General features: G+C 34.1%; 1 protein-coding gene and 1 long non-coding RNA gene across 3 annotated transcripts in view; one reads left to right on the forward strand and one right to left on the reverse strand.

Annotated features, from left to right (window-relative positions):
• LOC149411389 (uncharacterized) overlaps positions 1 to 9,853 on the reverse strand; it is a 418,027-nt gene extending 408,174 nt beyond the window's left edge. For both annotated transcript variants that reach the window (XR_016304884.1, XR_016304885.1), the window contains exon 1: positions 9,715 to 9,853. This is a non-coding gene — a long non-coding RNA (uncharacterized LOC149411389). The remainder of the gene's footprint in view (positions 1 to 9,714) is intronic.
• LOC149411387 (uncharacterized) overlaps positions 1 to 12,035 on the forward strand; it is a 710,246-nt gene that overhangs the window by 565,719 nt on the left and 132,492 nt on the right. The gene's annotated exons all lie outside the window — the stretch shown is intronic.

The raw sequence follows: 12,035 nt of genomic DNA on the forward strand, positions 1-12,035 counted from the left end.
GCTTTACATTTATCCCAGCAACTCGACATTCTCCGAGTTTGAAATTTCCCGAAAATAAACAACTTTATGTTATAAATCTACATTGTTCAAATAAAATTAATAATGAAGTATCGTATTATTAGATTTATTTAAATACACTCCATAGTTTCACCATCACTGAATGGTATGTAGATAGTTTAACCATCACTGAATGGTATGTAGATAGTTTCACCATCACTGAATGGTATGTAGATAGTATCACCATCACTTAATGATAGAACGTCCAGCGTCCTGCCAGCAGGACTTTACGTACTACCGGTAGGACGTAAGTTTTTTGTTTATATGCGGCTTTGTAGGCCTGCTAGCAGGATGCCGTTAACTGCATTGCATAGTGCGTCTCTTTCTGATTCAGCGAGTTTTTGAATCGTATTTCTGCGATCAGTCTGGCCAAAATGGCGGCGAGTATAAGACGTGGGGTCCGCGTTCGCGTCAAAGCCACGTATTTCGACGAAAATGATGGCCTAAACACATGGAGTCGCAAACATTTTGGTGATAATTACGACATTAGTTATTGTTGGGGCACTGTAAAAAAGTTAGAAAACAATTATGCAAGGGTATATTGGGAAATTGACAAAAAAATATCAACCGTGCCCGTTGGAGTTCTAATTGCTGAAACCGAAAATGACAATTTAGTGGAAGCAAATACAAATGAAGAACATTGTAAGTACAAACTTTCTTATTTTATTCATAGGCTTACGTTTATAGTAAGCCTAGTATATTCCCATAGAAAAAATAGTACTTGGAGGTTGCTTGTTCGTTTCCATTATTTACGTGATTGACAATTTTTTTTTGACAGGCACAACATAAATTAACTTTGCTAAGTTTGACTTGTATGGGTATGTATGCGTATGTATTTGCGTGTCTGTGTGTGTGGGCGCGTGCTTGCCTGTGTGTCTGTGCCTGGGTGTGTGTGTATTAAAAATATTTTTATTATTTTTTAACTGATAAACTTTATTAATGTTTATAAGACAAGGTTTTTATGCATATCACAAAGGATTACAAATTATTATAAGCAATAATTATTAGCCAGAAACACCCATACAAATTGAAAAAATCTTCCGAGAAGATATAATAACTGCCGACGACGAAAAATAATAATATTTGACAATTCTAAGTATTCACCAATAAAATGTAGACATAATTTGTCGCGACGCTATCTAGTGGGGAATTTAGCAAGTAAAATTGCCTTCCCTACTATAATAAAGTATGTTGTTCTTAGGTGAAATAATAAAATAAGCAATAGTTGTTGAACGAAATATTTCTAATACATATTGAATAATTTGACGGGACAGGAGATAGGCCGGCGTAGCTCAATGGATCGATCACCTGACCGGAAATCAGGAGGGTGTGAGTACCGTCGCGACGCGTCGGCGGTTATTATTTCTTCTCGGAAGATTTTTTCAATTTGTATGGGTGTTTCTGGCTAATAATTATTGCTTATATTTATTTGGAAAATAATTTTAAGTTTAAATATATTGAGTACCTACACCCCTTTGCGTCTGTTGATCACTAATAATGGATTTTTTTTCAGCATCGTCTGAATCGGGTTCTTCTTCTTCGAGCGAAGATGACGAGACAAGTATTTCAGTACATCCGAATTCAAGTACAAGCAACGTAAATTCTGCTCGAAATACAACAGTTGCAAAGGGTGTTACCTGGACTTTTCATGAAGCAATACGTGTCGATCAACGACAACAAGGCTATTTCAAAGCTACCTTGCTAGTACCATTGGGGCCCGCACGAAGTATCAAGGATGCATTTTTCATGATATTTCCGAGAGAGAAGCTTAGTTACATAGTCCATTGCACCAACTATTCGTTTCCAGCAAGACAAAAACTGTTGAACGAGAAGGAATTATTAACTGTTTTTGGCATATTATATGCTATGACTCTTCAAGAACTTCCAGATCGACGATCCTATTGGAATACCACCTCTGATGGAATATATCCCCCTGCAAATTTTGGACAAAGATTTGGTATGAGCCGCCAAAGATTTGAGATCATTCTCATGGCATTGCGCTTCACACAATCCTCAGACCTTGATTTTTCTGATAAATGGCGTAACACTAGAACATTAGTAACGATGGTGAATGATAAACTAAAAGATACCATCCATCCTGGGTCAAAAATAACTGTAGATGAATCCATGTTCGCCTGGTATGGAAGGGGTGCGTACTTCAAAAACGGAATGCCAGCAGTTATGAAGATTAAAAGAAAACCAAAAGGAGTCGGTTGTGAAGTAAAAACAGCGTGTGATAGTGACACAAACATTATGATCAGAATGGAAATTAATGAGGGCAAAGAAGCAATGAGTACGAAGAAATGGCAAAGAGAATTTGGCGCAGGAACTGCAACTACTTTGAGATTGACAGAGCCATGGTATGGTTCTGGCAGAGTTATAGTTGGTGACTCTTGGTTTGCTTCAGTCAAAACAGCTGTGGAGTTATTCAAAGTTGGATTGTATTTTATTGGACTGGTAAAGACAGCACATAGTTTCTATCCTGTGTCTGAGATGGCAGCTCAGTGTCCTACGCATAAGGGGGCATCTGTTGTGAGTACAGCAGAAAAAGACTCTGTGCAGCTCACTGCCTGTGCCTGGAGAGACAAAAAGATTCATACATTTGTAGCCACTTGCGAAACGACACTGCCTGGCCTGCCATCACGCAAAAGAAGGTGGGACGATGAAGGAAATTTATTTTACCGAGAAGTCGATCGGCCTAAATTAGTCCAGCAATATTTTGACGGGGCTGCGGCTATCGATATTCACAATCACATTAGGCAGGATGGATTGGCATTGGAGAAAGCTTGGGGCACACAAAAATGGGAACATAGAATATATGCCTCAGTTCTGGGCATTATAGAAACGAATGCGTATTTGGTTTTTAATAATTTCTTTCGCTCCGAACATGATCAGGTGTCTCACAGGTGGTTTACTACCAACCTGGTATTAGCTCTAACTATTAATGACGATGATAACCTACAAGAGAATGAGCCGCCACCACACGAGAACATCGCTCACAGCGGAGAACACATTCTTGAGGCCCTGTCAAAATCAGATGACAGAAAGAGAGTTCAACGCAAATGTATAGTTTGCTCCAGAGTCAACAAAAAACAGCAGAAGGCGAGCTTTTTTTGCAAGACATGTGGTCCGCGATGTGTTTTATGCTCTCCACAGACAGGAAGAAACTGCTTCACCTACCATATCGCGAATGGAATTCCAGCATAATCCTTTTTTTAATTTTCTCAAAGTAAATACAATTTTCACTTACGTTTTTTTTTCTTCATTTTCTTGTTTATTTTCTACCCTGTTATATTAATAAGCGCCCATGTCTTATTTTATTATACCTTTTTTTAATTTTCTCAAAATAAATACAATTTTCACTTTCGTTTTTTTTTTCATTTTCTTGTTTATTTTCTACCCTGTTATGTTAATAAGCGCCCATATCTAATTTTATTAAATAAAATACAGAAAGTTTGTCACCTCTGCCTATTTTTAACATGCATAAAAGTCGAGTACTGCTAGAAGGACAGCCTCTTATATTCATACAAAAACCGCAAAAAATTGCGTACTGCTGGCAGGACGCACACTCGTCGAATTGTCCTTCCGGAAGCTCCTTCCGGCAGGACAAGGGTTTGGACGTTCTATCATTAATGATATATGGATAGTTTCACCATCACTGAATGGTATGTAGATATTTTCACCATCACTGAATGGTATGTGGATAGTTTCACCATCACTGAATGGTATGTAGATAGTTTCACCATCACTGAATGGTATGTAGACAGTATCACCATCACTTAATGGTATGTAGATATTTTCACCATCACTGAATGGTGTGTGGACAGTTTCACCACAACTGAATGGTATGTAGATATTTTCATCATCACTTAATGGTATGTGGATAGTTTCACCATCGCTGAATATGTACGACGAAATAAACTCTTGTTAAACTTAATTTTCTTCAATTCCTTAACCTCCTCGTTCCTGTAAGCTTCATTTATATGTTCCTGGTGGTTATCTCCATCGCCGACAGCATAGACTGTTCTATCTCCCGGCCTGCAGGACTAACTTACCAATGGTCATGACGGTGGGGAGAGCAATCTTGCTGCTGAATATAATCAATTCGGAAATCGACATTTTTAGCATCAATGAAGCTTCCTTTAAGGAGAGCTCTGTCATCACTAGTATTGTTAATATACCTACTGTCTACTCTCATATTAATGAAAAAGTTTTCTTAACATATGTATTCATAAACTCATTATAATTAACAATTTTGTAATCTTTTTAAAACAAATAAATTAATTAAATTGAATAGGGGATTTATTCATCTATTCATTGAAGACAATATAAACGAATCTCAAACGAAAAATGTGAAAAAGGCAGAAAAGGATTCAGTCTCATATGGGAATTGAACCTAGCACCTATTCCTTTGCCGTGGAAGTGCTCTAACCACTGAGCTAATTCATCCATATCAACGTGTGTCATTTTAAGTGTTTCATAATTCGTCTGAGAACTACAAAAATTATATTCATTTTATTAACGCATATTTTTTTATTGGCTACTTTATATATATATATTTTTTTTTTTTTTTTTATTATTTTAATATAGATCATAGTTACATTAAATCATACATATTTTGCAATATATCATATTTAGGTACATAGTTGGTCATGTATACCTTATCAGAAAAGAGGAGCTCTTGTGCCTGATAAGGGAGCCACGATTCTTACTTAGATTCAATGTTATGTGTAAAATATAAATATTATATATATATACATATTTTTTTTAATATAAGTTTTTTTGGAAAAAAAGTTTGATTTTATTTATTTGTTCTTGTTGGTTCGTAATACAGCGCAATTCGGAAGGGAGATTATTGTAGTTTTTTATGGCTTGGTAAATATAATGGTTTTGCATTTGAGTTGTTTTAAAGATTGGCGTAATAAATTGATTTCCATTTCTCATCAGTTTGTAAAATTCTTGATATTCTGTGTTATTTTTTTCTTTACACATTTTTATAATTGAAGTTTGCTTAAATATATCATCAATATTTGGTACTGGAAACAATTTAAAAAGCAATTTTGTTGGGAAAGTAGAGTTTTTTTTAAGTATTACCTTTATAATAATTTTTTGTGAGACTTTTACTGAGTGTAGGTTGTTTTTATAAGATCCTCCCCAACCTATGATTCCGTAAATAAGCAGGGAGTGGACAAGAGCATAATATACATTTTTTAGTATTTTCACATTTAAAATATTTCTTAACCTAACAAATATATATATATACATTTCCTTATTCTCTTTACTAACTCCGTAATATGGCTTTTCCACATATGATTAAAAGATTTATTTCTTTAATGCTCAGAGGGCTTTTACATGTGTAGAGAATTTTTACACAGTAAATAATAATTTGAACATAAGAAAAGAACATAATATAATAGGTAAAAATAAAAAATAAAAACTCTTTTTTTTTCAATTTAAATAGTTAATCAGCAGGTTTAAATTTTAGTAAAAGGTTTGTAATAAGTATTTTATATTGTCAACGAAATTAACCAAATTAACCTTGAACATGTCGATGCCACTTAAGAGGAAGTTAAAAGACAAAAATGTGTATATTCTTGGTATACCTTATATCGTAGGTAATAGGCATTAAAACCGTTTGACAAACGGAGTTTAGAAACATTCGACTTCAAGCACAAAATTGGTTTTTATTTATTTTGTAAATAATTTTATAAGAAAGCAAAAAATTTAATCAAGTGAAACTGTCACAGATAATCTTAACTATAATAACGATTTTTTTTAAAGTAGTCTCATTTATGCGTTCATACATTTCTATTGAAAAAAATTTTTTTTAGTAGCTTACATTTATATCTTTTACTGAGCGATTTATTTTTTTATTTGTATTTTTCTCAAGCGAAACGATAGGAAAACCTTCAATTTATCTAAAGCATATTTTTTGGTACTCGTAATGTACACCAATTCGTTATAAAAAATAATCAAAATAATGATTTGGCATTAAGCTTCGCCTTAAGTATTGATTAATATTGATGTTATAGTCCTACGGGTTTCGGGCACCATTAATGTTTTACTGCAACTAAAGGCAGTGACACACTTGAAAATTGGTATATGATCATTATGTGTCGATTTTTAACCATTTTTTCATCACTTTTAATTTTTTTATGTGAAATCGTACAATAGTCCCAACTAATAGTAATAGTCTCAACGGTCTAGAACAAGTGAAACTATGACATTTCCAATTGGTATATGTTGTGAGGATGAAAATAGTGGGGAGGTTATGGAGATGGGGAAAGAGGAAGGTAGGTAAGTACTTGGCTATTCCGATCTGGTCAACAAACACGGCTAAAGCATTTTCAAGCAAGATTTCAATTCTGAATGGTGGTCTTAAACCAGGGCGATACTGGGGGTGTCTTTCACTCTGGAAATCTGTAAAACTACTATATATTATTATTAAAGGAATAATTTTATGAAATGACACAAATTAATCAAATTATATTTGCTTGCGTTCAACGGTATTTGAACCCACGAACTCCATCTAATCTAAAATATTTCAGTCGGTAAGCAGTGTGGCCAATCCGGTTTCATAGGACAATGCTCAAGTTAGTTTACTTATTTGTAAAATGTATTTTTTCATTAATTTTCCAAGCAATCCATATTATTATCATTTTATCCAGACACTCTCTTGGCTCTGACAGAAAAACAAAAAGTATTTGCATTACAAAGGTCTACGAAAGATAAACATATTCCGTTGAGGAAAGCGAATAACGTAATTGAAGAAATAACCAAACGGAAGAAATTACGCAAACGAAGAAATAACACTTTACCGAGAACGCCGAGATTACTTTATCCGGGAATATTTCCAACAAACCCCAACAACGTATGGGGTTTACTTTGGCCAGACATTTCACTTGGTTCATATTTTCATATAATCTCCACGAATGAAAATTTCTGGTGAGAATTTCTTGTCAGATTGGTTTAAATTTGTGGAGGGTAAAAAGAAATACATGCTATGCCTCTCGAGGAAATATTTAGCGATGGGCTAGGAGTCAATTGCAACCTCAATTCTACAAAATTGTAATGTAACCCCAACTGCTCCCAAACATGAGGCAGTGAGACTATGGCATTCCTAATTGGGTTATGTTGCGAGGCTGAAGGTTGTGAAGAGGGAGAGGAGATGGGGAAGAGGAAGGTGTGGGAATATCTAGCTATTTTGATCTGGTCACCAAACAAGGCTCAAGCCATTTCAAGCAATTCAATTCTGAATGGTGGTCTCACACCAAGGCGTAACTCAGAATGTCTTGTCTCCTGGAATATGCCGCAAATATACTGTGTATTATTTTAAAATTAATAAGTTGTTAAATAAGAAAAATTAAAATAATAAATTAACTTGCTCAGCCGGGATTTGAAACCGCCACCTCCGGATTGCTGGTCGAGCGCCTTACCCCTCGACCACGAAGGCCGTAATCCTTCTTCTCATTTGTAATTCATTAATTCATTTGGTTAAATTATGTTATTTCGCAAATTACGTTTTTCCAATAATAAATAGTATATTTATGCCACATTCAAGAGTGAAAGATGCAAGATTGGAAAAGTTGCTTAAAATGGCTTTGTCCGTGTTTGGTGATCAGATCTGAACAGTCAGGTACTTCCCCACCTTCCTCTACCCCATCTCCTTTAGCCGTACAGCATACCCCAAATGGGGATGCCTTAGTCTCACTAGCTCCAGACCGTTGGGAGCAGTTGGGACTCTTGCGCGGTATTTGTGAATACCGCGCAAGAGTGTTTTTATGTGTAATTTTTATGATGTGTCATAAAAATTACTCACAGACAGACCCACAACCGAAATTAGTATGTTTGATGTACTGGTACTACGATAAGTAAAAGCACAATCTTCCTTGGGAGTCTTCCTTTTTACTTACCGCGGCAGTATAGGTAAGATTGTTGTGGAGTGTGGCTTGTTGTAAGGGTGGCTTGTGGCTGAATTTTCTCAATTTTTGTAAATGTGTAATTGAAATAGGGTTGTTTTGTTCAATCTTAGGACAGCTTGTTCCGAGGTGTTCTGAGATATTCCGAAGTATCCAAAATAATTATAGTCATGTGTATCTAGAGGTCATTTTAGGTTCAGAAAAAAATGTTACTTCAAAGAATTTTTAAAGAAAATAGCTGATGATCTTCTTCATTTTACATTTCTGTGTTTAGTAGATGGGTAGGTACTTACATTATGTTTGTGAGTTAAGTAGGTGGGTACTTACATTGTGTTTGTGAGTTAAGTAGGTAGGTACTTACATTATGTTTGTGAGTTAAGTAGGTAGGTACTTACATTATGTTTGTGAGTTAAGTATGTAGGTACTTACATTGTGTTTGTGAGTTAACTAGGTAGGTACTTACATTGTGTTTGTGAGTTAAGTAGGTAGGTACTTACATTATGTTTGTGAGTTAAGTAGGTAGGTACTAACATTATGTTTTTGAGTTAAGTAGGTAGGTACTTACATTATGGTTTTGTGTTAAGTATGTAGGTACTTATTTTGTGTTTTTGTGTTAAGTAAGTAAGTATTTTTTTGTCTAACTGAAATTTAACTGGTTTTAAATCCTTTAATGTTTTTTTTCGTTATTTATTTGAATGGTAATATTTTTTATATACCCGTATTAGATGCACAACAATCATGCCTGTCATCACATCAAGGGCGCGCCGCGTCCTTTTTCATACTAAATTTTGAATCCAAAATTCCCAACTAATCTGACGAACTACATATGATGTATTATATACATAACATCAATACGTTATTTTGTCTAGCAATTAAATTTGAAAACACAATCACGTGGTTACAACAGATAACTAACCCAGTAGCAAAATTGAAAATGTACGTCTTTGTATAAATCCATATCCAATTCAAAAACGCCTAATAAGACAATGCAGAATATTATGGAAAATGAAACGTTGTTTGGTAGGAAGAGTATTCATTCAAATACCTGAAAGTTTCGAGTTCAAGACCCGATCGCACCTAAAACCTAATTTGCTATTACAAATAATCGTATTGTATTTCTTTTTTACATCTCGAATATAACGAGGAAAGAATACCCCAGAAATGTTCATTGAATCATGATTAATTAAACAAAATACAGTGTTATTTTTAATAACTTCGTAACTCGCTTCAATGCCGCACGTACTCATTAACCTTGTGAAAATTGGGGAAAAAATGAGAAAAACTTCTACAACGTTTACACTAACAACTCACTGGGACTACTTCAAATGTGTTAAGCTTACATACCGAAGGGAATCCTCTCTCCACTGGGGTGGTAACAGATAAATTTTCCATCCAATTTCCACGGTGAAGTACAAATATCATTCAATTCTCCACTTGTTTTTTGTATTTTTTACTTACTCGTATTTAAATACTCCAATTTCTCTCATTTTAAACCAGCACGCGTTTGATATTTGTACCTTTATTAGTGACAAGATCACAGACGCTCGCCATATTTTGCCGGCATCTTAAAAATTCTCAGCACACTTCAAAATCGAGAAAAACGTAATAAATATTCCGAAATACTCTATTTCTTTACATTTTAATGAAACTCTTTTATAATAAAGACGACTTTTGTATAGAATTTAAAAAAAAAATCTTTAAAATATTTGGAATAAAATTCGTAAGAAGATTTTTTTACCTTGTATTTTCATATGTTTTTTTTTTTTACTGAAATTAGTTTTTGTCGATTTTCTTAACACTGAACTCTTCACTGATGCGAGTATTTGCCTGTCGCACTTTTACAACTGTATTTTGCTATGTTTAGCAGCACTTTTCACATGTGTTTTTGCGCGCGGTAGAACGCGGCCGTCTCGCGCCGATATCGCCGGAGAACTGAGGAGGCGGCGGGTTGGTTGGTTGGGGAGGGGCGGTGCGGGCGAGGCGGAGGGTGGAAGTTCCCTTCACCCCCTCCGGAGGCTTCTCGGCTAGAGGCCAGCCTGAAAGCCGGCTGCACTTTGTCGAAATAGATTTTAAATCTGATTTGTATTGGGAAAGCGCTACCAAGAACGTTTTGAGCGGCCGTTGTACTGTACTAGTGTACTGGTGTAGGTAATGGATTTGGTCAGCTTTATTCAGAAGCCGAGGTTCTCTCTGGAGGTAATTATATTATAGCAGCTTGTCGAGTGGAACAAAGGTTCTTTATTAGGAAATAAATTTAATTTTGGCAGCTTGTCAAAAGCAGCAATAATTCATTTTTGGGTAATTTCATTACTCCGGCATGTCAAAAGAATCAAGATTTTTTGGTATTTATAATTACAATTATAAAAAATTAGATAATATATATCTTCATATTTATTTATTTTTATGTATTTTTACTGGGGTATCAGTAGGATTTATAGGTATAATTAGAAGTTCTACCGAGCCGAACCCTCTGATATGAAAATATCTCTGAATTATTTTCCCATTTGATCTCTGGTGATTTGACTTGTTGTTCTTGTATTATTTTGTACTTATTATGCTTATATAATGCACTTGCATAATGTGGATTGACTAGATGATTATTTGTGGAAAAGTGTGTGGAAGGGTTTAGTTTTTCCAATGGGGAAGATTTAACCCGGACAATAATTAAAAAAATGTTTTGTTTTTAAATAGGTACATAGTTACCATATCCTAATAATTAATATATATTTATAATATTAAAGATTTTTTAGTATAATTCAATCACATATTTCCTTTCAAGATTAAATTTGTTTATATTTTCTTATAATTTTATTTCTTTGTTAATTCGCCAAATATCTTCATTGTTCCGTTTAACAATTACTTTTGACTGCATTTTCTTTTTGAAGGGGAGTCTGATTTAATTTATTTTCCTCGTTATATAAAAAGATTTGTTTTGACAATTTTACTAAACCAATCAGTCATATATATATATTTCAGCTTCTCAAAAAGCTTATCTAATAGAAGAAATGAGACTTATCGAGATATATTTTTTAATACATTATACTGCAGGTTGTCACTTGAAATAAGGAACCACGTAGTATAAGTATGGAGAGTTATGTAGTTTTTTTATGAAGGTAGAACTCCTCTAAAGTAAAAGATTTTATTTTTTGACATAATTTTATAACATCAGTGAAATAGACGTTTTTAATATATATTATTTATTGAAATAGTTATTGTTATAGTGGCTCATTGAAAGGAAGCAATATCTCCTAAATTACATTTGAAATATTATCTTACTACCTATCGATAGACGCTGTGACGCTGTGATGAAGGAAGAAGCGCGTGACAACTTAAAAATAAATCACCATAATACTTTAAGCCGCGGAAATTAAAAATCATATCCAATTGAATATTATAATAATAATCACCAAATCACATGAATAGCAAAAACAAATATAAAAATAGGTTTTACTCTTGTAAAGTTTTGAATTCGGAACTCGGGCCTTAAAGGGCCTTTTGGAAAAATAAAAAGCTTGTGCTACCGGTGAAGTTATCGGGGATATAAAATGTAATTCTTTCTAGAACATCAGGATTGGAAATGTGTCTATTGAGCAGTTTATATGCATTGCAATTTTGCAAACTTCTCTTTTTAGGTATTTTGAATCAAAAGATTTAATTCTCTAAAGTGGCATACAGTGGAAAGGGAAATGATCGTGTGTATGTTAAGCATTTCCCTTTCGGTCTAATGTATACAATTACAAATAGTAACTACCTGCATTACGATTACTTTGGTGAATGATATTCCCATATACATAACTTCTGTGCACTAAAAAATTATACATTTGTTTTATGCTTCTCCATAAGGAGCTCACAGTAACTTTAATAGTACCTACACAACTGCTGACACTGTACAAAGAGCAATTTGATTTTGGATGCATTAGTTTTTTTTTATAAAATATTATTTGGGAATGTGAGCCTCACTTTGTGCTTTACCCGTGCTGTCCTGCGTGCTTTCATTTTACTATTTTATGTGACGAATTATGCATGTAAATAAAATGGACTGTGTTGAAATTATGTTAA

Source organism: Hesperophylax consimilis, chromosome 26 (genome assembly GCF_061612785.1).
Source record: "Hesperophylax consimilis isolate HC1 chromosome 26, BYU_Hcon_1.0, whole genome shotgun sequence".
Taxonomy (NCBI): domain Eukaryota; kingdom Metazoa; phylum Arthropoda; class Insecta; order Trichoptera; family Limnephilidae; genus Hesperophylax; species Hesperophylax consimilis.